Source organism: Rhinolophus sinicus, linkage group LG02 (genome assembly GCF_036562045.2).
Source record: "Rhinolophus sinicus isolate RSC01 linkage group LG02, ASM3656204v1, whole genome shotgun sequence".
NCBI lineage: Eukaryota > Metazoa > Chordata > Mammalia > Chiroptera > Rhinolophidae > Rhinolophus > Rhinolophus sinicus.
This window is the reverse complement of record NC_133752.1, coordinates 84,969,704-84,996,801: the sequence shown is the minus strand read 5'-3', so window position 1 is coordinate 84,996,801 and position 27,098 is coordinate 84,969,704. Positions and strand designations below refer to the sequence as shown.

The following is a 27,098-nucleotide window of genomic DNA, read 5'->3' as shown; positions in this document are numbered from 1 at the left end:
CTATTTGGCACACAGAAGGGGAACCATGAAAGCAAGGTTGAGGTCTCCTTCTTCAGGGAGCAGAGTCTTCCAAAGGCTGAGGGTCTGTGAGATGTGACAGCTGAAGAAAATTAAATGTGACTGCAGCATGGAGCCTGCATTACCCAGCCCAGCAGGCAGCCTGCAGCTTCTGCTGCCCTTGGGTCTAGAAAGGGTGCCTGGAGGGACGGCAGGACAAGAAAATGCTGTGATAGAACCCCATTTAGGAAGGTGCCGGCCTATTTGCTTATCAAACAGTAAAGCAGCCCCTTATCACTCCGGTTCAACTCAGAGGAGGTCCTGCCTCTGCACCTGCAGGTAGTGTTACAGTCTGATTGTACCCCTGCTGGGAGGGCGCCTAGCTTCTGCTGGAGAAACCAGTGACTCAGACGAGGAATTCTGTTTCCTCCTCCCAGAAGAGGCTGGGGCCTGCACCCTCCTTAGTGGGTATGGGGAGTATGCATAGAGCCCTGATGGCTTGGAGGGGGCCTAGTGCCAATTACAGACCACACAGGAAAGCACTTCACCCTCACCCCTCCCTTCCCCATGCCCCGCCCACTGGTTAGGCCTGAAGGCACATGAGGCCCTGGCTGTCTGCACTCACACTGTGCCCAGGTCTGGCTTTGCCAAGCCACCCTGGAACCACCATGGAACTGGAATGGCTGCTGTGCTCAGCCCTCCCCCACCCGACAGGAGTGGCACTGGGGTCACCACAGGCCGGGTCCTTTTGCAGAAGTGATATTATATAGGTAATAATAATTTATTCACCAGTCATAAAAAATGATCCGTGGCCCGTGAGGAATCAGAGTTGGGCTGGTGAGCAGCAGGCCTAATCAGAAATTCAATATTCTCTACCCTTCCTTCCTATTAAGGATCGCAACACTCCGGGAGCAGCACCGCAGGCTTTCCTTGCAGCGCACTGAGCCCAGTAATAGGGGTGTGGGGGTGCTGTTTCTTTCATTACCATTTGGGTGATGTCAGGGCAACCGGCCCTCTGCCTTTCTGGGCGTCCCCTCCGTCATCTCCAGCCCCCCTCCCCATGGAAATGGGTCCCAGCCCTGCAGGTGGGAAGCAGAGCCTCCCGCAGCTGCGTGGTAGGGCTGCCTCCATCTCATTTCCAAGCCTGCCTGAGCTGCTGCTTTCCCACCTGCTTCTGTACCACTTTATAAATCATCCTGGCCTTTTAAGTAAATCTGGGCTGTCTTTCAGGGTGCTCATAAGCAAATGAAAGTCAGGTCTAAGGGAAAGAGTAGTAGCTAGCCTCGCATCCTTTTCTTATTTCCTTTTTGTTTTCTAAAGACTGCTTTACTATTTGCTCTCTGGGCTGCCCAGGGTGTGATTTAAAGGAGGTGAAATATGGCAGCAGTCTCCTCTTTCGCTGTCTTCCCTCCTGCTTGTCAGCACCCCAGGGGCTCCTGTCCTAGAGCAAACTGGTCTGTAAACTCTGAGTGCAATGGTCCTGGGGGAATTTGTACTTCACAGGATAAGAGACTGCCCAGCTCCCACAAATGGTAGCATTTCTGGAAGGGAGGGCAGCAAGGAGCTGTCTCCTGGGTCCCTTCCATCACAGCATTTGGAACGTCCTGGAGGCCTGGGCCCATCAGCAGTGTGTACCTCCCTCCTTCTCTCCTAGTCCTTCCTTCAGCCTCTCCCAGCTGGTGGTACAGACACTACAGCTGTGGGGACAGTCAGGAGTGCAGTTTCCAGGTTCTCGGCCTCATGTGAAAAGGTTCTGGCTTGGGTAGTAAATGGCCATCAACTGTGATTGGGTGGCCATCAGCTGTGGTTAGTTGGCTGTCAGCTGTAACCACTAATATAACTGCCGTGGCTACGCTAGCAGTAGATGGAGGCTGGATCCACAACAGCCTTCCCCTTTTGTGACACTCCCTTACAGCCAAAAGATTGGGGGGCTGCTTTTTCACCTCAGTCCTGGTCTCCAGACGGCTGCCTTCTTTCACGTATATGGCCACTGAAACCCCGAGACCCAGTAACAGTTTAGAAAAGGCCCCATGCATTGTGACAGAAACACACCGCTCCACTCTATGAGGCCAGTGCCATGGCTTCTGCTGTTTTCTCTCAAATCCTGAGTGTTTCACCCTACTCCCCCCGGGCTGTGGTGGGCTGTAGGGAGGGTCTTATGGGCAGTTCCATCCAGTTGATGTGCCTCCTGAAAATGAAGGCTGAGGCAGGGGTCCACCAGCGAGAGGTGCGGTGTCTAGGAAAGGGGCAGCAGGTACAGGAGGGCACAATGTGTGCTGGCTATGTGAAGACTCGACCACTGAGTTCTGAACTCATTGGAAAATACCAGTGCTATTTACCGATGAGCCACTTGACCACGGACCATGGACATGTATGTACCTGGTGGTGATCTTTGTTGGGAAATGTCTGCATGAGTATAAGATGCAGAAGATCTAAGTGGGCAACAGGAACTACCACTGACTGGATCCTAACCTGTGTTCAGCACTGCCAGGATCTCTCAAGTATGAACTCTCTCTTACGCTCACTGTGGCCCATGAACTAGGGTTGCTGCAGCTGATGAGCAGAGGTGGAAACTAATTAACTGGTCAGGGTGGGAATTTGCCTTCTTCCATCTTGCTATAATTGAGTTTTCTTTTATAGTGTCTCTGATAGCAGGCTCCTGTGGGTAAGCTCTGTGCAGCTCTCTGAAGAAGGGACAAGAGCGACATTAAGCCAATCGTGAAAGAACGTAAGAAGTTTGCCTGCTATCTTCTGGCCTCCTCTGACCCATGCACCCATGACTCTTGTTACTCTTCTGGGCTGCGTCCATTGGAAGGAAGGAACTTCACTCTCTTGGGACCTGATAGTGCCCCTACTGAGAGAGTGCAAATTCCATGACTCCAGCCCAAGATCCCCACATTTAGCTAATCAGTCCAGGGAGTGGTGATGAGGATTGATGACAGGTAGGGTTTTATTTTCCAAAGGCTAGAGGAAAAGGTACAGTGTTTGACAGGAACAGGGAGGTCTCAGCACACCCACAAGGAACAATGAAGAAACAAGCCATTTGAATTGTATTTGCCTTTCTCTCTGAGCTCCTTAAGTTTACTGCAGGAAGCAGATGCAGAAGGAATCTGCTGCTACCCCATGTGGCCTCTTTGCCCACACATGCTCTTGCGTCCTTAAAAGTCAGAAAGGAAAGGTAAAAAAAAAAAAGCACAAAAATTAGTGCTTTGGGTTCAGGAAATCCCAACTCCTGGAACCAATGGGTTAATATGGGGTCCGTTGATACATTCCAGCTGTTTCAGTGTGTGCTGCGTGCTGCGTTTTCCACATTCCAGCTGGAGGCCACATAATCAGTGTCGGAATGGGCAAAAAGGATAATATCTTGCACGGTTTCATCTTTGTTCCTGCTTCCCAATGCGCCTATGCTAAAATTTCAATTCCTTGCTTCAGCTTGGACGAGCTCGTGTAAAGTTGCTTTCCAAAGAAACCAGGAGAATATTTTGTGTGAAGAAGGTGGGGCCAATGGAGCTGGCCTGCATTTGAAGGAGAACGATTTCCACTTGGGACTGGGCCTGCCTGCCCCAGGCTTGCACTGAATGATCCCAGCTGTGCAGCTTCTGGCAGGCTCCTGCCTCCCGCCCACTCTGAGGGAAGGACTCCGCCCCTCCTTTACTGGGGCATCCGGGAAACAGGCGGGAGAACAGGTGGGTCACAGCCAGATGCAGACTGTGCACCAAGAGGGCCCGGCCAAGTCCAGAGAGCCTGTGCGGTTTCTCAAAACTAGGTAGCATCAGCGCATTTGGAAGAAAGCAATTGGGGAAACAAACATCAAGTCAAAGGAGGAGAAACAATGAGCATTAGAAAGTGCTGAGAATCGTATAGACTTTAGGAGTTTGTTCATGCCATTAACTTCTCGGTCCCCTTGGCCAGAACCAGCACTAACAGAGGTCAAGTTCTTTAAGGAGAGCAGTGCAGCAGTGGCCTGTAAGCACTCTCTCTGGGCCTCAGTTGTTTTGTTTTTTGTTTAGATTTAAGATGTTGGATGATCGGTGAAGGTTCCTTTCAGGTTTCTCTAAGACTCTCCAGATTTGGCTATGATCCATTTGACTAATAAGCAGCTATCTACAGAGATGCACTAACACATCGTAAGTGTCCCTTGGCTGGTACTGGGCTCACTCGTGACCCCAGACGTGAGGGAGGTGGACACCAATAAAAATACGCCTGTGAACATTATTTATAATGTTAGTACCGAGAACAAAGGGAATTTTGTTGGGACAATTTCTAAGGAATGCTTTGCCAATAATCACTATTTCAAACCCTCACCAACCTGAATCTCTCGGGGGTTTCAGTAGGTCACTCAGAGACCATAGCTTAGCATGAAGGTCTAAGAGTTTCCACCTGAATACACTGGGGGCTATAAGCCAGAAGGAGACCCTGATCTTCCCCCCACAGCCCCTAAGTTAGGTGTAAAGCACCAAGTGGTGGGTCTTCTTTTTAGACTCAGGAGTGTGGTACTCAAGACAGCATCTTCATGTGTATATTTCAGGACTGTCCATGTGTATATTTTTATGTAGAAGGCATCTTGTATGTGTCAACTCAGGTTCTCAGATCTGGAAAGAACGGAAATCATTGAATCAGAAAATAATTTATTCCTTCCAGCTGTATTTTATATATCTTATGAGTCACCTCAAATGCTTCCTAGAAGAAGGTAGGTATACATAAGTAAAATAATTAAAAAAGAGTAATGATTCTACACATATTTGTTCACTTTCAGAGTGCAGAGTACTGCTAGGCTTTATGAGGTTGGGGAGTTAGGGTGGGGAGGAGGTAAAGATGGGCAGGACACAGTCTCACAGGAAGATATGACATAGGCCCCCAACAATGCAAGATCCCATGGAAAAAGGAACCATGGGTAGCGATGATAACAAGTAAGGCAGGACTTCACGAGATAAGACTGGTGCGCCGGTCAAGATGATGGCATAGACATCGAAATGAGATGTCTAAGGGACCATTCATTCAAAGATCTCTTACTTGCCTAAGAGACCTGTACCAATGCTGGAGGACCCTTAGTGACCCCCAAATCCTCCTCCTGTCATTACATTCAGCTCACATGGAAGTCCTTCCCTCTGTCACCTAACCTCCTCAAGGTCCAGCTGAGGACAGTGCAGCTGACTTAACAAAGAAAAACAAGAGACAGGGATTCTGAAAGGAGCGTTTTCACACCGTAGGAGGTCATGAACAGCCCAGAGTGTGGAGGCTTTTGAAGCCACAATTGTCCTCACATTACAAGGGCTTCTCATCCCTTTCCTGACCCAAGCAGACCCAGAGAGCTGGGGGGGGGGGGGGAGGAGGAGTCTGCATCTGGGCCTGTCAGTGTCAGGCAGGCATTGGGAACCGAGCCCCAAAGAGTGGCCAGGTGTCCTCAGTGACCACTGGTGAGGGGATGGACCCAGAGCCAAGGACACACTGGCAGTTAGCTGGAGAGGGAGGCCAAAGACACAGTTTCTACCCTGATCAAATCAAGTTTGTCCTTTGTTTTTAAGAGGAACCCTGTTTAGCATGAGCCCCCTCAGGACCAAAGGACACTTGTCTGGAACAGAATCCTCACCATAACCGTTTTCAATGCCCCTGAAGTCGACATACAGTTGGAAACGGCCTCAAAGTACTTGGCCTTCAAAGCTTAAGATGGTGGCTTTTGGTTATATAGACTCTTAAATTAAGACCTTTTTTTGGTGATTTTTTTTCTTCTTTGTAATTAGAGGTGAGGAGGAGAATTTCATTCCCTTTATGATGTAGCCATCCTTTCATGCCATCAGCAAGGTTTTCTTGTACCTCCTGCCAACATAAACCCAGTCTGGTTTGGGTTATTTTGCTGACTACCCAGGGATGGCCTCTGGCTCTCTCACAGCATCCTGGGGAGCCCACGCGCACCCCAATGCAGGAAAGACAGGGCCATGGAGAGGTGGCTTCCCGCTCTGCTCACCACGCTTCTCAGATTCAGCAATCCTCAGCAAAGGGAAGACTTCTTTTCCAGAAGTTCCAAAAGGCTTACAGGAGGTTTTATTTTGTTTTTTAATAATTACCAAGGAAAAGAAAAATAAATCAACCTGAGTGAAAGCAGAAATCCCTACTCCCTGACACACACGCAAATCCGGCAGTGAAATGATATGTATTTGCAGGCATGAGTTGCCCAGCACCAGAGCCGTTAAGAGTCCAGAGTGGGTGTTATTAGCCTGGTGGACATTTTCTTTTGCTCTGTGCAATTCCCCATGCCTGTTCCTCATTGAATAAACTTACTCATGAATTAAGGTTTCAAAATTAAAATATATAGATCCCAAAGGGCAACTTTTAAATTGCCTACTCAGAGCGTGATATAACTACTGGTTTTCAACAAGCCGAGTGAAGGCTGCTCAAGGCCGACCCCGTTTTGTGAGTGTGGCTCAGGCCCATATGCAGTGGGGTCCACTCAGGACGCCTTTAACTGGTAACTCAAGTCCCCTGATTGTTGTTGGTGACCATCACTTACAGTCCAGAAACAACATGGGAAAGGGACTCATGAAAAACTCTCCAAAGACTTTCTGAATAATCTATTTTTGCAGAAGTTCACACCATGCTTGTGTGCTGAAACTTTGAAGGTTCCCTAATTTTCCAGGAATGAATTCCTCTTCCAAGTCATACATGAAAACTCACTTCTCATTAAAGGACCCATCAATACAAAAACAGCTTTACAAAATATGTAATATGACATTGGAGCAATCCTAAAAGATTAGCTACATGGTCATGACATTCAGGCACTAAACAGATCGGAGTTAGGGGCTGGAGATGAGGTTCAGAAGCACGGGATGGGATGGGGTGGGAGGGGCTGGCCCAGGTAAGTGAGTCATCTCACTTTACCGCCAGGCCTGGGATAGGCCTGGAGCAGCCCGGGATGGAGCTGGGTACTTAGGTCAGCTCAGGGATGGACAGAGGTGGAGGTGCTCCAGGTGGGCCACCAAACTTGTGAGGGGACATTGTGCAGTGCCAGCGGCCCATCTTGATGCGTCTCCGAACCTGCCCTCCAGATAGAAGTAGAGGCACAAATAGAGGGGCCCGTTCTGAAATATTCCAGTCTGTTGTGAAAGAGGCAGCTCGCTGGATTCTAAAAATTCCTATGCCTCCCAGTCGAAGCATATGTAGCAAAATGGAGTATATTGAGAACCAAGTCTCAATATTTACATTTGAGGAAACTTCACATTTGAAGAGCATTTCCCAAGTCATATTTTCCCCTAAGGTGATGGGGCATTTGGATGAAAAAGGAGACGGAGAGGAAAATTGCCTGGACTGAATTGCAGGGAAAGCTAAGAATATTATGGAAGATCCGCAGAGCCTTCCAAGCTTTTAAATGGACCAGCTGGATAAGATGACAGCTCAAAATGTGATCAAACATTTCAAGTTAAAAACGAATCCTAGATTTACTGAAAGCTGAACTCAAAAGCTGAAGACTGGGATTTTAAATTTTCTAATTTTAATCAATCAAATACTCCTTTAAAAATACAGTGCGGCTGAGTCACGTAAGGTCCGGTGGCCCTGCCATGCGCACCAGGAGTGGTGGGGGGTGGCAGTAGCACTGTCCTTCTATGCCAGGTCAGACCCCAATGGCCAATTCAAGAGGCCTGAGTAGGAAAGCAATTCTTGGAGCTCTTGACCAAATGAGCCCCAACTGAAATGAGATCGGCGCTCCCCAGAAGGCACTCAGCTGGAGCCCAGGGCCTAACTGGAAGCAGAGAGAATACCGAGTTCACGGCCTCTGGGAGGAGGAGTGTAATAAAGCACTGTCTGCCCTTGCGGTAACTGGCGCCCTTCATTTTCCTGTCCCCAGCCCTGGAACTGATTAGCAGGACATGAGTAACTTACCCATTAGACCACCTCAGAAGCAGGTGGGGTAGAGAAAGCAGCAGGCAGAGACAAATAAAAGTCTCCATTTTCACTCTGTGAAGGCAGCACTTAGGCAAAATGAGGGGTTTTTGTAGACTTCTTTGAAATCAACCTGGGAGGACCGAACTGCAGCCTTTTTCTTGGCAAAGGCTGTGGCTGCTTTGTGCTCCCACCCCTACAATTAGGGTAGAGGCCACGTTGCTTCCTGAAACAAGAGCTACACTTTAGCCCTTAGCTCTGGGCAGGAGCCATTTGCTGCTGTGGCGGTGGCGTGTCACTGAGGCAGCCCAGGGACCATGTACCTAGATGCCGAGTGGGCAAGGCACTGGCACAACTCTAACCCCATTTGACCCATATGGCTTTGCTCCTAGAAACCCAGGGGTCTGGAGAGAGTGGGCCAGGCTGGGATCCTTGGGCACCTTTCAGAAGGTTGGCAAGATCTTGCATTCAAAGATGAGCTCTCTGGCCCAGCCCACGGAAGGTGTCGGGGTCCTGTCACCGGGGGTCCTGAACAACAGCCTGGGATCATTGATTCCCTCTTATAATGGGAGCGCATACCTAACATGGAGTGGAAATACACGTTTTCCCATCTAGGGCCCATCTTTCCCGGCTTCCTTCATCACCTTGGTGGTAGTTGTAGGGGCTGATGAGCCAAATGCTGCTTCCTGGCCAATGCCAGCTTCTGCCGTGTCCACTCATCAGTGCCAGCTACCACCTGCACCTTTAATAATGTCAGGAGGCTCCAAAATGCTGACATGTGCTCCTGAAGTTTGGTTTTAAGTGCTTTCTCAGAAATCTGAGTTGACTGAATCTACCTGGAACGTCATTTGGAAAATGCTTGACATTTCTATAGCAGGGCACTGCTCATTTAGGAAAAAATGATGACGAGGAAATAAAGACCGGACTCCCAAGCCAATTCTTACGTACCCCCGACCTTCCCACGACCAAGAGCAGCCCAACGCCTCCTCACCCCTCTCTGAGCATGGCTCTGTGGCCTCTGTTCTCAGCTGTCATGTTTCAGACAGTGGAAAGCACAGCTCTGACTGGCAGCTGGGTGTTTGACAGCTCCCGCTTCTGTTCCCAAAGGAACCTTAGTCCTAGGCTCTTAAATTGGTATGCTTCACTTTACTTTCTTTATAATAACTAAACTGCAGAAGATTAGTCAAACTTTTTTTTTATTGTTTAACTCAAGGCCATTATTATTGTGTGCAATAAAATCCATTTGGTTCAGTTACTTAAAGGAAGACCTTAAAAAACAAGTACAAATCTTCAGGCAGCTTTAGAGCCGAGAAAAGGGATTTCTGGGAGGGGAATAAAGGAAGCATTTGGGACTCTCTCCTGCATGGATACGGTTCCTCCTGCTCCACAGTGGAATTCACATGAATCCTGTCCTTAAAGTCTTGGCATAATCATCATTTCTAAACTGTTTCTTGGGAGATGGGGGTAAACATGCCTTCAGAAGAACTGCTGAGTGGATAAAACTGGATGTAGTCACAGAGCTACAGGAAAATGTAAGGGGAGTGTGCACAGGGAAGGAAGCTATTCCCATGGGGGCTTGTGGGAGGGCCCCCTCATCCCTGGGCTCACATTGTGCTTCTCCCTCCCATGGACATGTGACCTCCCATGGGAAAGAGTTCAGGGGTTCTCCCACGGAGAACTGGAAAACTCACTGTTTCTATTACGTTGGTACAAAAGCAATTGCGGTTTAAAAGGTTTAAAACAATTGCCAAAACCGCAATTCCTTTTGCACCAACCTAATAAGATGTTTCCCACTGCCTGTCCCAGGTGCCATTTCACCACAGGCTCCTCAGCTCCCGGCTGCCCACCAGAGGTTCTTAAACTGCTGCCTCTGCCCTTCCACATGTGGCCTTCCATGAGGGTCAGAGCAGAGTCCTTTAGAGTGTGTCACCTTCCCCACTGAGGAGCACCCTCCACAGCCCCGGTGGAAAGCTGGGAGCTTGCATGCAGACTGAGAGTCTCGCCACTCTGTGACCAGACTCTCGCAAACTTGCTCTCAATTTCTCAGTCTCTCTATCTCTTAATCTCTCTCAACTCCCCTGCCCCAGCCCCCATACAATGTTGTCATCTTATCATCCCTCGGAGTTCAGCTCGTGTTTTCCAGAACTCAAGTGCTAACCTATTATCTGTAGTAGACCCCAAGGATTAACGTACCTCATTTTCATTTGCATTTAAACTAGATGATAGAGTTGCCTCAAATGAAAAGCCCTCACATCCAGCTAGTTTGTGATCCAAACCCAAAGTATGGTGGGTGAGTTGTCAAAGAACTTGTTGCTATATATCTAATCCACCACTGACCACCCTCTGGCATTAATTTCTTATATTTATTCCACATACAAAATTCCAGGATCCCAAAAAGTCTCTTCCCACGACACCTCAGACTCAGGCTCAAAGCCCAGCATCTCACTTCCTAAAGCAGGGCCAGGTCCGTCTGGGTGTTTCTTCAGGAGCAGCTCCTCAAGTCCGCTTCTTCTTGTTCTGAAGACCTGTGAACTAGAGAAAGAATGCTGTGGCCCCCACATTCACCATTCAGCAGACAATGGTGATATTGGGATAGGAAAACTCCATTGAACACCCTCCATTCAAAAGGGGAGAGGAAAGGAAGCCTAGATCAGTGATTGGTCCATAGCAGTTTGGAAATCTGGCGAGGCACAGGTCTCCATCTCGTCTCTGAGTAGAGCCAAGTCCTGAGTAGATCCCAGAAGGGCTCCAGGAACTCTTAGTCAGGAGCTGTTATGGGCAACACCCGTACATTTTTTTAAGCCCTGTTACCTAACTGAGAAATCCTACAAGGCATGACTTTAAGAACCTTAGAAGCCCTACTAGGTATATCCTTAAATCTTTCTAAGGTCTTGAAAGAAGTCTTACAGCTTCAACCTTGTGATGGTCACCTTGAGGCCATGCTGTACAAAATGCCCTGGATTGGATCTTGGTGCTAAAGATCAAAAACAATGTCTCATCATGAGACACTTTTGCTAAGAGACAATGGAAATGAGCAGCAGTTTCATTTCAATACCCAGAAAGTCCTGGCCTCTTTATATTTCCCCTGAGCTCTGCTCTGGACCTCAATAGCTCCTTTCTTTGTCCATCTTTCTTTTCTCCTAGCTCATCACAGGCAGCTGGAAGAAGCCAGTGGTACTTTCTGTCTTCTGCCTGGTGTCTCCTCAGCCAGACCCAAGACTTTATTGGGTACCCTTTCTGTTTTCCATGTTACCACAGGCGACAATACTGCCAAACTTTCTGTCCAGGCTTCAATAACATTTTCCTCACTGTCCTCCAAGCTCTCATCAAGTCTCCTTGAGGTCCTTCCAGCTTTTATTAATCTTCTCAAAGTCCTCCCAGCCTTGTCCCAAAGCGAAAGCCATGTGTTGGATTTTGTTATGGCAGCAACCCACTTCTAGGTACCAGATTTTGTTCTTATTATCTATTGTTGCCTAACAAATTACCTCAAGCTTAGTGGTTTAAAACAACCACCATTTTTCACAATTTTGTGGATATGAAACTTGGGTAGAGCCCACTGGGTGATATGTATTTTTCCTCCAGTGGACCAGTTGGTGATACTCATCTGGTGGGGGGGCTGGCCCATGGGGGCCACGGTGGTTTTGTTCACAGGGCTGGCACTTTCGTGGAGATGGCTAGAAGGCTGAGCTAAAGAGAGACTATCAATCAGAGTCCCTACACATGGCTTCTCCAGCAGGCAGTCAGAATGGTCAGGTGTATCACATGGCAGGGCAAAGCTTCCAGGAAGAGTGTTCCTAGAAACTGTGAAAGCTGACATTTTCTTATGACTTGGGTTGAAAACTAGCAGAACACCATTCCTGCCATTTTCTGATGAACAAAGTAGTTCACTCAAGGGGAGAGGACATAATCCCCACTTCTCAGTGGGAGAATTCTCAAGGAATAGATGGCCATCTTTAGTCTTTCATACGCGTCTTCTTCATCTCTTCTTTCTTCCTTTTGCCAGGAATAACATGTGAAGACTGGGGTTGCAGTAGTTTTCTTGGACCAGGAGAAGTTATTGGGAATGAAAGGCATGTACCGCAGATCAATAAGCTAGAAGCAATCTAGATCCCTGACACCATGGAAAACCATCCAATCCCTGACCTGTCTACCCCTGAATTTCTAGAATGTGAGAGAAAATAATTGTTCTTAAGTCACTGTTATTTTGGGCTTTTCTGTCACTTGCAGCCTATACGTAACAGTAGTTTGGGGTGCAGTGTATCCTTTGGTAGCTCAGAGTTACAGATTGAGGAGACTTTTCTGCACCCCAACAATCCATCCTGTACCCCATAGCCAGAGTTTCCTGAAGCACCACATATGTGGCTGGTAAAAGCTCCCCTACGATACCTTCCATTATCAGAGTCCTTCATTCATACTCTGATCTCATCACTTGTTTCGAAACAAATTTCCTGTCAGATTAAAGTCTAGTATCCAAGGCCCTGCACAGTTTGGCCCTGACCCACCTCTCCAGCCTGATGTGCACGTGGTACCTTACATCCCACCTGGAGGGTGAGCCCACTGTCCAAGGTGCCCTGTGTTGTCCTGCCGGGGGGTGGGGGGGTTACGCCTATTGTCCTCCCCCACCCACATACCTTCTTCCAAATTCTTTCATGTTTTCAGGACAGAGTTCAACTCTCTTTTCCTCAGAGAAGAATTCCTACGATCACAAAGAAAAAGGTTTCTCCATCTCTTAGACTTTTACAAGGAATCATTGTCCAAGCCTCTCGTTTGACATCACATTCCACTGTCAATAGAGAGTGTTGTTGTTTTATTCTTCCCACATGTACACGTCCCAATTCTTCAACTAGACTCTGAGTCACCAAAGTGCAAGGGCCTGCTCACCATTCTTTGGGTCTCCAGTGTCTAGCTAGTCATGGCTTTTCTCCCAGGAGGACACCCATCTGGCATATGCAGAGTTAACCATGGGCCAACATGGAGAGAGGAGGAAGAAAATGCAGTTCACCAAGCCACCCCTTTCTGGCCCCTGTATACCTGCCTTGCACATGTGGCCCACCTTTCCTAAGTCTCTTTCCCTAATTCACTAGTCACTCGGTGGTGTAATCACCTCAGAGAACTCACTGTCCCACCGTAAACCCGGAGGACAGGGGCCCAGGTCCCAAACCCTGGGCAACCTCATCGGCAACTTGATACATAGACTGATGCTGGGGCATAGGGAGGACATCCTGGTTGCTTGATTTTGTTCCACATTAGCACTTGGCCCTACAATTGGGAGCAAAGGTCAGCAGGGGACACGAGTATAGAAATGAGACTGTCTCAGCTTTGCATGTGGTCATCTGAAAGGAAAACCCAAGGTGGTCCCCACTCAGCGCCCTGCAAGACTGCCCCCCTGCAGTCCAAGCCTGCAGAGAACCAGGACGGACTCTGCTGGGACATCAGGTGGCCTGGGAATCAGGGAAGCAGACAAAAATGGCAAAGATTCTGACTGGAAACTTTAGCTAAACTCAGCATTGTTTTTCATGGGACCAGAAAGTGTGACAATGAGTAGAACTGACACCCGGGGAGATTACATTTAATGAGTTGTTTGGCAAGGGCTATTTCTGAAATTAATTATCAATCACTTCTAATTATTTTTAAACGGCATTTATTAATCTACAAGGCTTGGGGAAATGTGTGTGCTACTTTCGGGACCCACGTGGGGAGCCGCCTGGTGTCCTGGCTGAGCCTGCAGCTCCTGGCCTGAGGCGCAGCCTGGGTCCAGGTGGGTGGCTCCAGTGCCCACTTGTCTTCCAAGAGTAGTAAGCAAGAGCCAGGAGAGGAAGACTCTGGCCTGAGCTAGTCCTTGCCCGGCGCCAAACCCAGATCTCCCCTAAGGCCCAGCTTCAGCTCCAGGCCTCACTGATAATTCAGCCCCATTTAATCCAAGACACCTGAAAATCTGGCACCCTCAATGCATGCCTCCCTTGTGGAAGAGGTGTGCCTGGTGTACCCTTATGCACAACCAACAGGAGAAACTCAGGAGGAAGGTCAGATGCTGAACCAGGGAATCAACCCCCTGCCTTAGCACACCTGGCCGGAACAAGGGAGCAGGGCTCTGGCTGCTGCTTCTGCCTTCTCCGGGCCCTATCTGGCCTGCAAATATTTAAATGAGTGCCAGAGAAACAGCCAGGCACACACATGGTCATCTGATCAAACATCGGCGTGACAGGAGTCCAGGCCAGCACCTCTGCCCAGCACTTACGTGAATGGTCCTCCTAGAGGAGGAAGCGTTGTGAGAGGTTCACCCACAAGCCTCTGCCACCCTCGCCGAGACTCGACTTGCTCTCTGTGCCCAATGTGCTCTTCATAAAGCACACCATGCCCCTGTACCAGGGCATTTTCTGATGGACCAAGCACAGTTTCCCTCTTGCATGTGCCAAGGGCGGAGGTGGCAACTTTCTTCCCAGTTCTGTGGTCCCAGCACCGAGCACAGAGCCTGGTAAGTGGCCAGAGCTTAACAAATGTTGGTCTAATGATGACAGATGTTCCCAGACCTGCCTCCCATGAGTTTTAGTCTCAGCCATCGTGGTGTTGGGGTTGTCATCAAAGAGAAGACAGAAAGCTGTACTCATGCCGGTGTCCACACTGTCTCCCCTCTCGCCAGCTGCTCTGCAGGCTCTGATTAGCTGGGGCATTGCTCTGTCCCTGTTCATTAAAGGTGGCTCCCAAGAGCATGGGAACCGTGGCGAGGATTTGAAGGGTCTGTGCAGGACCAGCCACTGACACCCACAGTCACTACAGGCCACTTTGGAAAACAATTTTCCTTTGAAATAGGGAGAGTAAATTTATTGGGGAAGTTTGCAGAATCTCATTCGTCAAAAACGTCCGAAATTCTTTCTTTTCCTGGAAGTTCCTCATTAACATTTCAGCAAATGTTCAGCTGTAGAGTCCTAAGAGGGGAAGGTCCCCTTAGAAGACAGGCAAAGAGTTAGCACGTCGACGAGTATTGAACAAACATCAAAATGAACAAGATGCCGTTGTTTGTGGGACCTTGACAGAGACAGGATTTATGGGTCCCTGGTGACCATAGGCTGGGGGTCTCCTCATCCTGCTAGCAGGTGAGGTCATCAGGCCTGACCTCTTTGGGGTCGACCTGGAATGGTTGCTGAAAGGAGGCTCAATGCAAGTGAAATGTTGACTCAGAAAGGGGGCTTCCACCCAGAGTGGAGCAGGGTGGGTTTATGACATCTGCCTAGGCCTAGAAATAGTTCTTTGAGTGGTAGTAGAGGCTGAAGCAGACAAGCGACAGTGTGACAGGTCAGGGAACATGTACTGTCACCCAGGTCTGGACCAGAATAGACTCATGGAAGCCTTTTCCAGGTGGCCTGAGTAGGCCGTCCCTGACTCGGGTCACCCCTGGTGCAGGCAGTCCTTGGGAGGTGTGTACCATGGCCCCACCCCACCCCATTCAGAGCAGCACACAACAATCTAACTCACACAGCAACTTGACTTACCCCAGAGTGGACTGGAATGGATCCAAGTAAGACTTTCTGGAATCTTAGCCCCTTTTAGAGCCATATGGAAGCCTCTAGACTCCTATGTTCTACGGACAAATGTCCCTGGAGTTTGTCTGGTCTATAACCTCACATCCTCTTCCCATGTCCTTCCCAGTATCACAGGGTCAGGCACATTTTAACTCAGGGCCTCAGGGCTGACGTACTGCTTTGTGTTCTTGACTAGTTTTTAAATGTCAGATATCGATTGAAGAATTTTCCTTTAATTGAGAATGTATTAATCACCCTACAATGATTTACAATTAACAGATGAGGCACAACCAAAGAAGGACTAAATGGAAGTAGATATTGTATCAAATATCAACTTGGCCTGGGGTCCAGTTCTGGCTGCATCCACCTGGTCATGTTCCTTGAACAGTCATGTCACTACTTTGGCTCCGGTTGGCACATACGCAAAATGAGGGTTAGGCTAACCCACCTCCCTTCCAGGCTCAAGTCCAATGGCATTCTGACATGTGGCACTGGCTTCATCAACTCCTGCTGGTGGGCAAGTGAAGTGCTCCATCATCTTCCATGCAGGAGCCTCTGGTGAGCTCTGAGTTTCAATATAGCCATTTGTCACCTCTAGAGGGATGTCCTGGCAGAATGAGAGCGGGAGATACTAGCTGGGTGTCCTGGAGGGATGGTATCTAGTTGGGAGTTATTTCTTTTAAACTGGCTGTAACTAGTCCATACTGCCCAGAACTGAGCACAGTGGCTTCAGAAATCTGCACATGCAGAGTTAAATCTTTGGTGACAATTACCAGAGAAACACAAAAGGGTGGACCCAGGGTTTGAGAGCCACAAATTGGGGTGTTCAGGCTTAGCACAAACTCCAGGCATCCATCTGTAGGAGCAAACTGGCCATTTGGCACAGAGATCCGAGCCTGGGGCCTGCCAACACTCAACACGTAAATCACAGGGTGCTCTGAAACGGGGCATTCCATGTGCGAGGGAGGGGCCGCTGGCCGCCCTGAGTCTTATTCCATTTCCTTGCAAATGATCTGCATGGCTCTTGTTATCACTGTTCCTAGCTCCATGCTCACGTTTTCTGTCTCAGAGATAGTGTTTATTGATACTAAACAATGCTCGGCTGCTATGTAGAACATCTGTGCAACAGCTGCCATGGCCCCCATGGAGATTTTTGTAATAGTTGTGGGGGTGATTTGCTAGCACAGTACATACAGTACTGAGAGGGCTGTGTTCTGCTAGTGGAGAGGATTTGGGATAACTGGAAATTTTAGGGTTTTTAAGGTTGTCGTTGGGTGTGGTTGCGGGGCTGGCATTTTGTTTGTTTTTGCTATATAAACATCAGTTGGAAACTTGTTTATAAATCTCAGCAGCAAGAATTTTGTATAGATATGCCCTCCCTCTGCTCCCACAAAATAACCTAAGAATTAGCTAGAAAAGTACCCAAGGCCACAGAGCAAGTCACTGGAATGTTCTAGAACCAACTAAATTGCCAACAGTTGAGCTACTCTCCTGCACTAGACAATGAAAGCAGGCCTTTTATGATATAATATTTTTTGAAACTACTCAGAGAGAGGAGATGTTGGGAAGAGGTTCTGATCCACCCTTCATTAGCATGTTAGCACCACCACCGTGGCTGTTATGCTAAAAGCCCTAAGAGGTTTAGATAAGGAATGTGTGTGGTGTCCTTGGCTTTTCTGAGCACTTTCCCTATTACTTTTTCCTATTAGACTTTTCTAAGGTGCCCAGGAGAGCAGAGCTGAGACCTACACATACTCAGCATTCTTTTTGTTCTGGAAAATAATTGTTTTTCTTCTGAAAAATGGACATAACCCTGTCCAGAACACTCAGCTACTAAATTCTAATGCTCCCAGCCCTTCCACGTCTTGCATTCATGCCTGCGTTGTGTACCTATCGTGTGCCTACCATGTGCCAAGGACTCTTCTAGAAATATAGTAGTAAGTCAGAGAAGATCCCTGGTCTCAACAAGTGACACTGAAAAGATCCCTGGTCTCAACAAGTGACACTGAAAACAAAATGCAGACATTGATGAAGCTATGCAAAAGTGAGGATGCTCTGAAAGACGGTGATGGTTGGGGTGGGCTGGAGGCTGCTTTAAAGTGGAAGTTCCAGGGAAGGCTTGCTGGCACGTGAACTGAGATCTGAATTGTTAAAAGAATCCATCATGGGACGATGAGGAGGTCAGTGTTCTAGGCAGCCCTGACAGCCATAACATTGAGAAAAGCTTGATCCAGGGATTGGAGCACAATGGGGGTGGGGAGAGACGAGTGTGTCAAGGTAGGCAGGAGCTTGCAGAGCCAGGGTCTACTACTCCAAGTGCAAGGGAACCCACTGGTGAGCATGGCGCCATGGGGGTGCAGTACCCCACCATCCCTTCAGGAGAGACCCTGCAGGGAGGAGACTAGTCAGCTGATCACTTCCAGCTGCAATGTCATAAAGATCCACCCAGCATTCGACCTGAGGCTACGCTCTGCCCCATTACTGACACTACAGGGGTACGCGGAGCTCCCCGCTGGGCTGGCACAGGCTTTGCAGAGCTGTACTGCTGCCTAGGCCCTTGCTACCCCCATCTTCCTTCCTCTCTCCTTTCCCAGGTGTCAGACCTGCATCCTGGTCTGAAGGCTCTCCCTGCCTTTTCCTGCTCCTTCATCAGTTTCCTCTTGTGAGCCTTCTAACTCTGTCTTGCCTTTGCTTCCCAGAGAACCTGGCCTGACAGAACAGGTGGGGCAGGTGCAGGAGATCAGTCAGGAGCTGCTGAGGAGCAAAGCTGAGGACAGATAAGTCTTGGGCATGCTCTGTTTGAGGGGTCTGTCAACACTTGGAGGGGATCCTAATTGTTCTCTGGACCCAGGAGAAATGAACTGTCATGGATGTTGCTGTCAAGATTAATAACAGCTGCCATTTAGTGGCAAAGGCCAGCCATGTGCTAAGCATCCTGTAAGAGTCATTCTACCCAGTCTTTAAAACAATTCCACTTAGAAAGCGAGGAAATGGACTCAGATAGGTTCACAGTGCAGGGTTCCACAGAGAAGCTAGGGCACAGTAGGCATGCGAGCTGTCCTACAGCAGGTATCTATCTTCCTGGTTATTTCTATACAGCTGGGTCTCTGATTCTAAATTCTCTACTACCAGAAACTTCTGAGCCATCTCTGAAGTCTCCAATATCAACACCAAGCTTTTGCATATAGGTGCCCAAGTATAGGAACTTCCAGGAGCTTCATGGGCCCATATGAATGCTGGCGAGTGTCCCCTGTTCCGTGACAAGGCCTGGCATCCCCAGCTACAAATAGGAGCTGGAGGAGAAAGCAGGTCCCGGTCACTAGGACCTGAGATGGCAGTGACCTGCAGCCCCAGGCTCTTTAACCTGGGGGGAAGAGAGACCCCTGTTCTCACCCTGCTTCCCAGACACTGGGGAGCCAGGGCCTCCTCCTTCTGCAAAAATAACCTTTTCTTCTCTTTTAGGGGCTATGGGGCACCCACTCTGAGTGTCCAGCCAAGGCCCATGGCCCTCGAATCCACTGGGGAGCTCGTGGGCAGAAGCTGGAGCACCATCCTTCCTCCCCAGAAGAAAGCGGGCTTGTTCCAGGCACACAAAGGACAGCCACCGGGCCTGACACGCTGTGCATGCTAATGCCCTGGGTGCTAGGACAGCCAGGCTCTGCGCTGGGGGAAGGCAGCAGCTGTGGCTCCTGCCCTGAGTGTGTGGCTGCTGTGCTCCCCCTCTTCCAGGGAAGGGCCCTGGACCGGATGCTCTCCCCCCCAGGCAGGCCCAGCCCTCCCCCAGGCTGCAGTGAGTCACCTGTGCCTGGCACGTGGGGACCCAGGCGAGCATCTGTTGCATGCAGCACACCGTCTAAACATCCGTGCAAACTTGGACCAACAGGTCCTGCTGAAATGTGCTAACCATCTGCTTTTCCTTAGCTGTTTTTGAGCAAATTATGTGTATTATGTTAATTTATTTTACTGTCAACAACACCGAATGACACAGTGGCTGCTAAACAACATCATTATATATCTCATTCTGGCATATTACCAGAAGGTCTTTTTTTTGTAAATGCAACAGGAATAAATACACATTGAAATGTTGGTCTATTTAAAATTGCATCTGGGACAGCAAAGCTATAGGTGCAGGCGTGCCTGGGCTGCTCACTTGGTTAAGGACAGCTTTCCCTAGGAGACAGGGGGCCGTCTGAGCGAGGCTTGGTCGTGAATATGGGGCTTCTCAGAAGCCTGCAGGGTTGGGAGAGAAAGAGGCGCTAGGGCATCTGATTTTCCTTCTGAAAACTTCCCCTTCTCTCAGCAAATCCCTCATTTTCCAGATGGTCAAGCCAAGGGGATCAGGCAGAGACCTAAGCAGAGAAAGGGTGTGCCCTAGTAATTCACTGGGGACCACACTAAAACCAACACAGCCAGGCAGGGGTTGGAGATTATAGTAACTAAGTTTGTGACCATCCCCCGCCCCCACAGAGACCAATCAACTCCATACTCCCAGAGAGACAGGAGAAAAAAGAGGAATGCTCCGTGAGAGAGAGAAAGCAAAAGAGGGCCAGAAGACGCTTCTCAGAATGTACCAAACCAGTGCGTTCAGCATGGAACGTACTGCTCTCCACCAGCTCCTCAGCACAGAGCTTATCCGGAGCTGAAGAACCTAACAGCAGCACCATGCTGACTCAAATAGTTCCTCAATTAGGTAATAAGCACATGAGGTACATGCAGTTTCCTGGGAGGAAAACAGAGCCTCAGACAGAGACCCAGGCGGCCTGCTGTGCAGAGTATCAGGGGCTCTTTCTCTCAGCTACCAGGCTCAAGTGAAGTTAAGTCTGCAAACCCCAAGTCGAGCCTGCCTGTGTCAACCAGAGGCCAGGCTTCCCTGTATAATGGAAGGGAGCTTTGCCTGCTGACCCCTCGGAAGCTGAGAAAATTCCCATGTGGGATTTTTACAGCACAAATGACCCGCCTGATCAAGAGATTTGGTAGCCAGGCAGCTTCTGGGTGTCCTCGCGAATATTTGGTTTCAGAGAACGAGTCACGTTACACAGTTTAATATTGGGAGACGGAAAGGGCTGCAGCAATCGGCCTTTGTCCCCCACTTGTCCTGTAGCAGCCAGTAGACAGCCCATAAAAACGTGGGGCTCGTGTTCACACAGATGGCTGAGAGTTTTATGGGCTGGGGGAGAGGAGGGGAAGAAGATGGTCCTGGTGAGGCTGTCAGAGAGTCTCAATTAAGTGGATCTCAGCTGCCAGGGACACCTGGGTCTGGGGACCCAATGGGGACTCGATGTTCTTTGAGGGCTCCCTGCCCACCCCTGAAATGTACAAAGGACTCTGTCCCATCCTGCCTCCCAGAGCTACCACCTCATCACCTCCTAGTCCCAGCACATGGATGCCCCTTGCCCTTGAAGGGTGACCACAATGTTAGCTCCTGCCCCTCAGGGTGGGCACCCTGCCTCTTTGTTTGTTCCACTCTCTGGGAACCCACTTACCCTTGGGAAAAGGTAATAAACTGGTTCACTCTAAAATAGGTGCCTAAATTCTATCTCTTCAAGGGCATTTTCCAATTGGGGCTCAGCTTTAAATCACAAGAACCGGTCTGTTCTTGTGGAATAGTAGATGACAGGAAAGGACAGCCTCTTGTCCCCTGTGCTTTCAGCTCATTCAGAGACAATAGGAAAGGGGGGCGGGGCCATTTCAACGTTCGGTGGGGGCGCCTCTGCAGCCAGCCTGAATCCATTCTAAGCATTCTGGCTCTTTAAAGGCAGTCTTCATGGAACCATAGGGACTGTTTAGGCTCCTGGAAAAGGGAGACGAGGAAATGCTTGGAGAGGGGTGCCGGCCACAAGGTGGCGCTATTGTCCAGGGCGGTCATTTGCCCTAAGAACCCGGGTGGAGGGTGAGAAGGTGCTAGAACCACACTGGAGAAGGAGAGGGGGTAACTACAGAGTGCTGTCTTTGTGGGGTGCGTCTAGTCAGTAGTTCCTAACTCAGTAGTGACCGGAGAGCGGAGGTTACAGAACAAATCGCAAATTCTTCTACATCCTTTTCCATCTCTGTTACAAAGCCTTGACATTCTTTTGATTACTGGGGTGATGGAGTTGGGGTGGATCAAGGAGAGACAATGTGTTCTGGGGTAGGGGACAGCTGGAGCGGGGGGACTGGACAGGACGGGACACTGCTCCTTGCAGGTTTAAGCAGAGTGGTCCTAGCAGGTTATTGGGCAGTAAGTATTTCCGGGAGGATGTGAACCGAGCTCCGCTGGCGGCCTGGGCCGCGCTGGGTCCAGGCTGGCTCTCAGCCTCTCCCTGTGGGCGCTTCTCGGCTCACTCCTTAGCTCTGGAAAAAGCAAAAGCATCTCTTCATGCTGAGCTTTCTTCACATAAAGTGATTACCACGTGTCAGAAATAAACTGCTGTTTCTGTATATAATCACAGACCACTTCGGAGAACAGTGACTTTGGGTCAAAAAGGAAACTGTTTCAAAACAAAATGCTGCAAGCTGGTTCTCTCTCTCTCTCTCTCTCTCTCTCTCTCTCTCTCTGTCTCTCTCTCTGTCTCTCTCTGTCTCTCTGTCTCTGTCTCTGTCTCTCTGTCTCTGTCTCTCTCTGTCTCTCTCTCTCTCTCTCTCTCTCTCTCTCTGTCTCTCTGTCTCTCTCTCTCTCTCTCTCTCTCTCTCTCTCTCTCTCTCTCTCTCTCATTTTGGGGGGAGCGGGCCGCGGGAGGATCGAAAAAACAAACACGAAAAGTCAGTCAGTATCTCCTCACCACTGCAGCTGATTTCCTGTGTAAACGAAAACCATGTGATATTCCATAAATGCTTCCAGCTCTAAAAGACAGGAAATGAAAACCATCATGGAAAAGGAAAGCTGCAGAATAAATTCCCAGTGCAGATAGCATTACAGCGACATTGCACGGGACGAACGCTGGGCCGCCTGCACATACTTGCAGGTCATTAGAGTGACTGCTAATGGGGACCCGAGAGAGTGGCCCAGCTCAGTGTTGCTTCTGCGGGAGAAATTGGGCGGCGGCGGTCACACCCACGGCGCTGCGCCTGACAACTCGGCTTTCAATTAAGAACCGAGCTGAGAAAGTACTCTTTTCTTTCTGCACGCCTCCCGAGGTCAGGTTATGACCTCTCAACCTAATTCAATCGCGGTGGCATCCATATGCATGAGGGCTAATTAACTCTGAAAGGCCCGGCCCGCTGGGTCCTCCCCGCAGCGCTGGGGTGGGTGAGCCCCCCTTGTCTTCCCCTGCGGCCCGGCCTCTGCAGCTGCTCCCGCGCCGGCCGGAGTGCGCACATGTGCGCCGGGAGCGAGGCGTCTCAGCGGCGGGGACCAGCGGGGCGAGGGGAATTAACCGCATCATTTGTCGCCAGCCTAGCAACACGTGCGTGCTTATCCTGATAGCTCCCACCTGGCCTCTGAGTTCTGAGGCCACATGTGGGAAATGGACGCTTATTCTAAAGGGGATTTCAGGTTTGAGGTTACACTGGGCCTTGCAGCTGGGAGGCTGGGACCGGAGTTCCAGCTCGGTCCCCGGCCGCCTGTGGGAGCACAGGCAAGTTAGCCCACCTCCCTGGGCTCTCTGCGTTTGTTCTGCTGGCACATGAGGCTGTTGGACTGGAGAAAAGGTCAAGTCCTTTCCACTTACAGATAAATCCCAAGAGATCTTTTCCAGCCACCATACTTTTCCCAATTCTGAGCATTTTTAGGTTTGCCAGTTCATGACAAGCCCCGGAGGTGCCTAGTTTCCACGAGGTGACAATCTGTGGGGTAACATTTTCTACTTCTTCCTGTATCAGTTAAGACCCTTCCATTTTGTATTTTACAAACTAACTTGAACGAGCTTCAGCAAACTAGAGAAAATTTATTGCTGGTGGACCCACAGCCTGGGATGCAACTGGGCTGAGAAAGTTCCTACTTTGTCCTTCACTCACCCTTTCTTCTTTATTTATGCTGCTTTATTTTTGTTAGCCAACTGGTTTCCTCTAGGCCTGTTTCTTAGTCTACGTGGCACAGAAGACAGTCCCACACACCATTTATCAGTTTAGAGCTGCTGTATTCAATAGATGGATGCAAGGCAACCCAGCCTGAAACTGCCCGAATTTCAGGCACAAAAATATCGGATTGGCCCAGCTTGGATCACATGCCCAGTCCTAGTTCAAGCAACTGTGAGGGGAGAGTCAGTCACATGATATAAACATGGCTGCCATAGGCTTACCCCTGTGGGTAGGGGGAACACAAGGGGTGAGCAGGCCAGACATGCCAAAGAGTATCTACTACACTAGCTCAAAGCCTGATTTTAATCAGGTGCAAAGTAATTTCCTCAGAAATAGGTCTCTCTGGACTCCTGACTCAGAGTTTGCTTTACCTTATACTAAAGAGGAGGGGCAGGATTCCCTACATGGCGTTTGGGAACACCTGGATGAACATGCTTGACTTTCCTCAGCTTCTAGAAGAGAATCGGGAGTGAAGCCACAGGCCCTGCCATGACAAGAGAGGAGAAGCTGACTATTTCTTGGAGAGACTTCTGTGGCCTGGTCCTGAGGAAGGATGGTGATGGCTGGGGTGGGGTACTGGCTGGCTCCCTTCCATCCTTCATTAGAGGAGAGGTCCAAGTCAAGACAGTAGGAAAAGAGGGAGATAAAATAGGAGATGGATTGACTCCATAAAAGAAGCCTAAGGTAGGAGTCTATAGGAACCGAACAGGGCTATTAAGGACAAGACACAGTGGTCATTCATTCATTCACTCATTCATTGAGTCACTAGGAATTGGAGCAGACTGAACTGGGCAGGTAACACATTAAGTCAAGGCCAGTGCCTCCTATTCCAAGGGAACTGGAGCCCACATGCAGATGTGACTATCTAATCAACAAATCAGGCCTCCTGAGGACAGTGAAACACTCAGAGCTCTTAGTTGTAAAAAGTAAAATCTACTTTGGCTAGTTCAGCAGGAAATGGATTTATTAAGTGTATTAGTCAGGATGGGCTAACCCTAATACAACCCCCAAAGCAACGTGGCATTAAATAATTAGAGGTTGAGGTCCCATTCACATCACGCTTCAGTCAGGAATTCAAAGACCCAGATACTTCTACTAGTGGTTCCACCATCGTCAAGAGTTCTTGGTGTCTTCCATGCATCTGCTATACCCTGCTGGGAGATAAGGACATGGAGGATTGCCCCAGAGGTTTTAGGGACAAGAGATGGAAGTCTGTCACTTCTGCTCACACACCAGACAGAACTTAGTCATGTGACCACACCCAAGTGCAAGGGAAGCTGGGAAAGGCAGTCTAGCTCTGTGTGTGCCCAAGGACAAAGAGAAAATGGGTTGAGTGAGCATCTAGCCATTCTCTTAGATGTTAGCTCACAGAGTCACAGGCAGGTGGGAGTGGGAGCTGAGGCTGACCTCCCAGGAGTGCTCCCAAAGCACAGCTACCGACTTCATGAGTAGACTTTGGTGGCTTCTGCACTCAGAAGCACTAAATGCCAGAAACCTGCTTGATTGCACATGCCACCTCTGCTAGAACTAAGGAAACTTCCAGTCCCAGGGCTTGTCCTTGCAATGTCTGGGAAACAGCGGCCACCAGAGAAAGCCATATGTCTCTGCCAAACACACCCAAAACACTTTTTAAAAAGTCTAGAGGCACCAGGGGGAGATCACTGTCCCCACTTTTTCCCCCTTTCAGGTTATTCACTTCCAAATTCAAATCTTGAATAGGAGCCTTTAAAGCAGGGGTGTCCAAACTGCGGCCCGCGGGCCAACTGCAGCCCATGATCCATTGTTAATTGGCCCGCAGCAAATTCCAAAAATATATTTAGTTTACTTAAATAAACCAGGTGAGGCAATACATACTTCACCTCGAGTGAGTGGCCCAGCTGTTTGTGTATTTTACCGCATATGGTCCTTGGTGAAAAATGTTGAAAAATGTTTGGACACCCCTGCTTTAAAAGGTCAAGACTTCATTCTTCCTACAAGCAGGGCTGGGAATTTGAGTTCCGACTTTCATTCTGGGAAGGCAGGACCCATATTGTGAGATTTTCCTGTAATAAGGAGATAGACAACCATAAGTGAGACAAATTTCCACCATCAATAGTGGGGAACAGGAAAGAAGGCCTCCTGGCAATTGCAGCTCTGGCTTGGCCTAGGTAAAATGGTGTTGAGGAGGAATTATAAATTATTTTCAAACAGTTCCAAAAGCAAAAAGGCAAAGTAGCAGAAACATAGGTTCTTGGCGTTGCGAGGAATGTTAAAGGTTATCTGTCTGATCTTCAGCTTAATACAGGAATCCCCTCTACCCAAACTGCCCTGTGACCAGTTAGCTCCATTGAAACATTCACAGTGATGGGTGACTCAGTATACCTTACACAGCAACATTTTGAGTCACTTTTTGTTCTTAGGAGGTTTTTTTCCTTTTTTTCAGTGAAGCAGAAAGCTGACTTTCTAGAACTTCTACCCCTGGCTCCAGTTCTGCCCTGGGAAGCCACATGGAACAAATTTGTCCTTTGCGCATATGACAATTTTTATATTCTACCATCCTGTCCTTTTTCTACTTTTCTCCAGGTTGAACATCCCTACTTCTTTCAGCTCTGTTCCTCATTTGGTGATCTGCTTAAGAGAGACCTGTGGGCAGAAGATCAGAAGGCCATATCCCCAGTGGTAGTGATATAAATTTTACTACTCTTTAAAACTGTCTCAGAGAGATGCATAAACACTCCAGTTGGACTGAGAGGAAAACTGAGGTGCTGAGAAATCAGGCAATAGAAGGAATCCAGAAACCCAGGGTCATATCAAGACTTGAAACCACTGTCCCAAGTTGTGCAGATGCTCCTCCCACTAGGTCCCATCCTCCCTGGGTCCATTTGAGGCCCCCACCCATCTGTGTGCTGGGTCCCTTGAGCCTTCGTAGGTTTCCAACTTGGGGAGGTCTGGCCCCACCATGGGGGCTGTCACTTTGACACCTTTCAACAATTACTGCAAACAGTGAAGGATGCTGCCGTGGGGACATAGGAACAAGTCTTCCTGTAAGAGCCTCTACACTATTACCCTGAATGTGTGAGTATGATGCCTTAGAAAAACTAAAAATAAAAAAGATTCATTTATCCTAAATTTTTCTTTTAGGGAAAAAAATATATTATGTTATTTTTTCTGAAACCACTACCTGTTATCGCCACTGCACTTGGCCTAGTGGGTCCTCACGAGAAAGAATGGAGCCTGTTATTGGAGGAATCACCTGTGCTTGTGCAGAGCCACTCTGGAAATGACTGCTGTAATAGACATACATCATGGGCAAGTTCAGATGTGGATATTTCACAGGACGCCTGAACCATCCAGATCCTGGACTTAAATTATGGTTCATTCCAAAAGTCCTGGATCCTTGGTTCGATCTGTCTATCTTATCCACTGTTCTCATGATCATAAAGGAAAGGGATGCTTTCTGGAAAATATCTGGAAAATATATGCATATATATAAAGAAAAAATAAAAATAGCCAAGAATAACCACTGCTAACAATTTAGTGCCTTTCATCTGGGTTTTTACACATATATTTATGTGTAATAATGTCAACGTCATGCTGCATAGACATTTGGACACATTTTTCTCATTTAACATTGTATTTATGAGCGTGTTGCCATTCATAAGCATTTGTTGAGAATGTGGCTGTAAGGCTGAATCATATTCCTTCCCTTCACTTGCTATTTCAAAGTCAGGA

General features: G+C 48.7%; 1 long non-coding RNA gene across 3 annotated transcripts in view; it reads left to right on the top strand.

Annotated features, from left to right (window-relative positions):
- LOC109447291 (uncharacterized) overlaps window positions 1-26,882 on the top strand; it is a 37,426-nt gene extending 10,544 nt beyond the window's left edge. Inside the window, exon 3 of one of the 3 annotated variants that reach the window (XR_002137344.2) lies at window positions 25,950-26,882. This is a non-coding gene — a long non-coding RNA (uncharacterized LOC109447291). Of the gene's footprint in view, window positions 1-18,091; window positions 19,390-25,949 lie in introns of those variants that run through there. The other 2 variants (XR_012491530.1, XR_012491521.1) reach the window with 2 other exon arrangements.
- The last annotated feature ends 216 nt before the right edge of the window (window positions 26,883-27,098 follow it).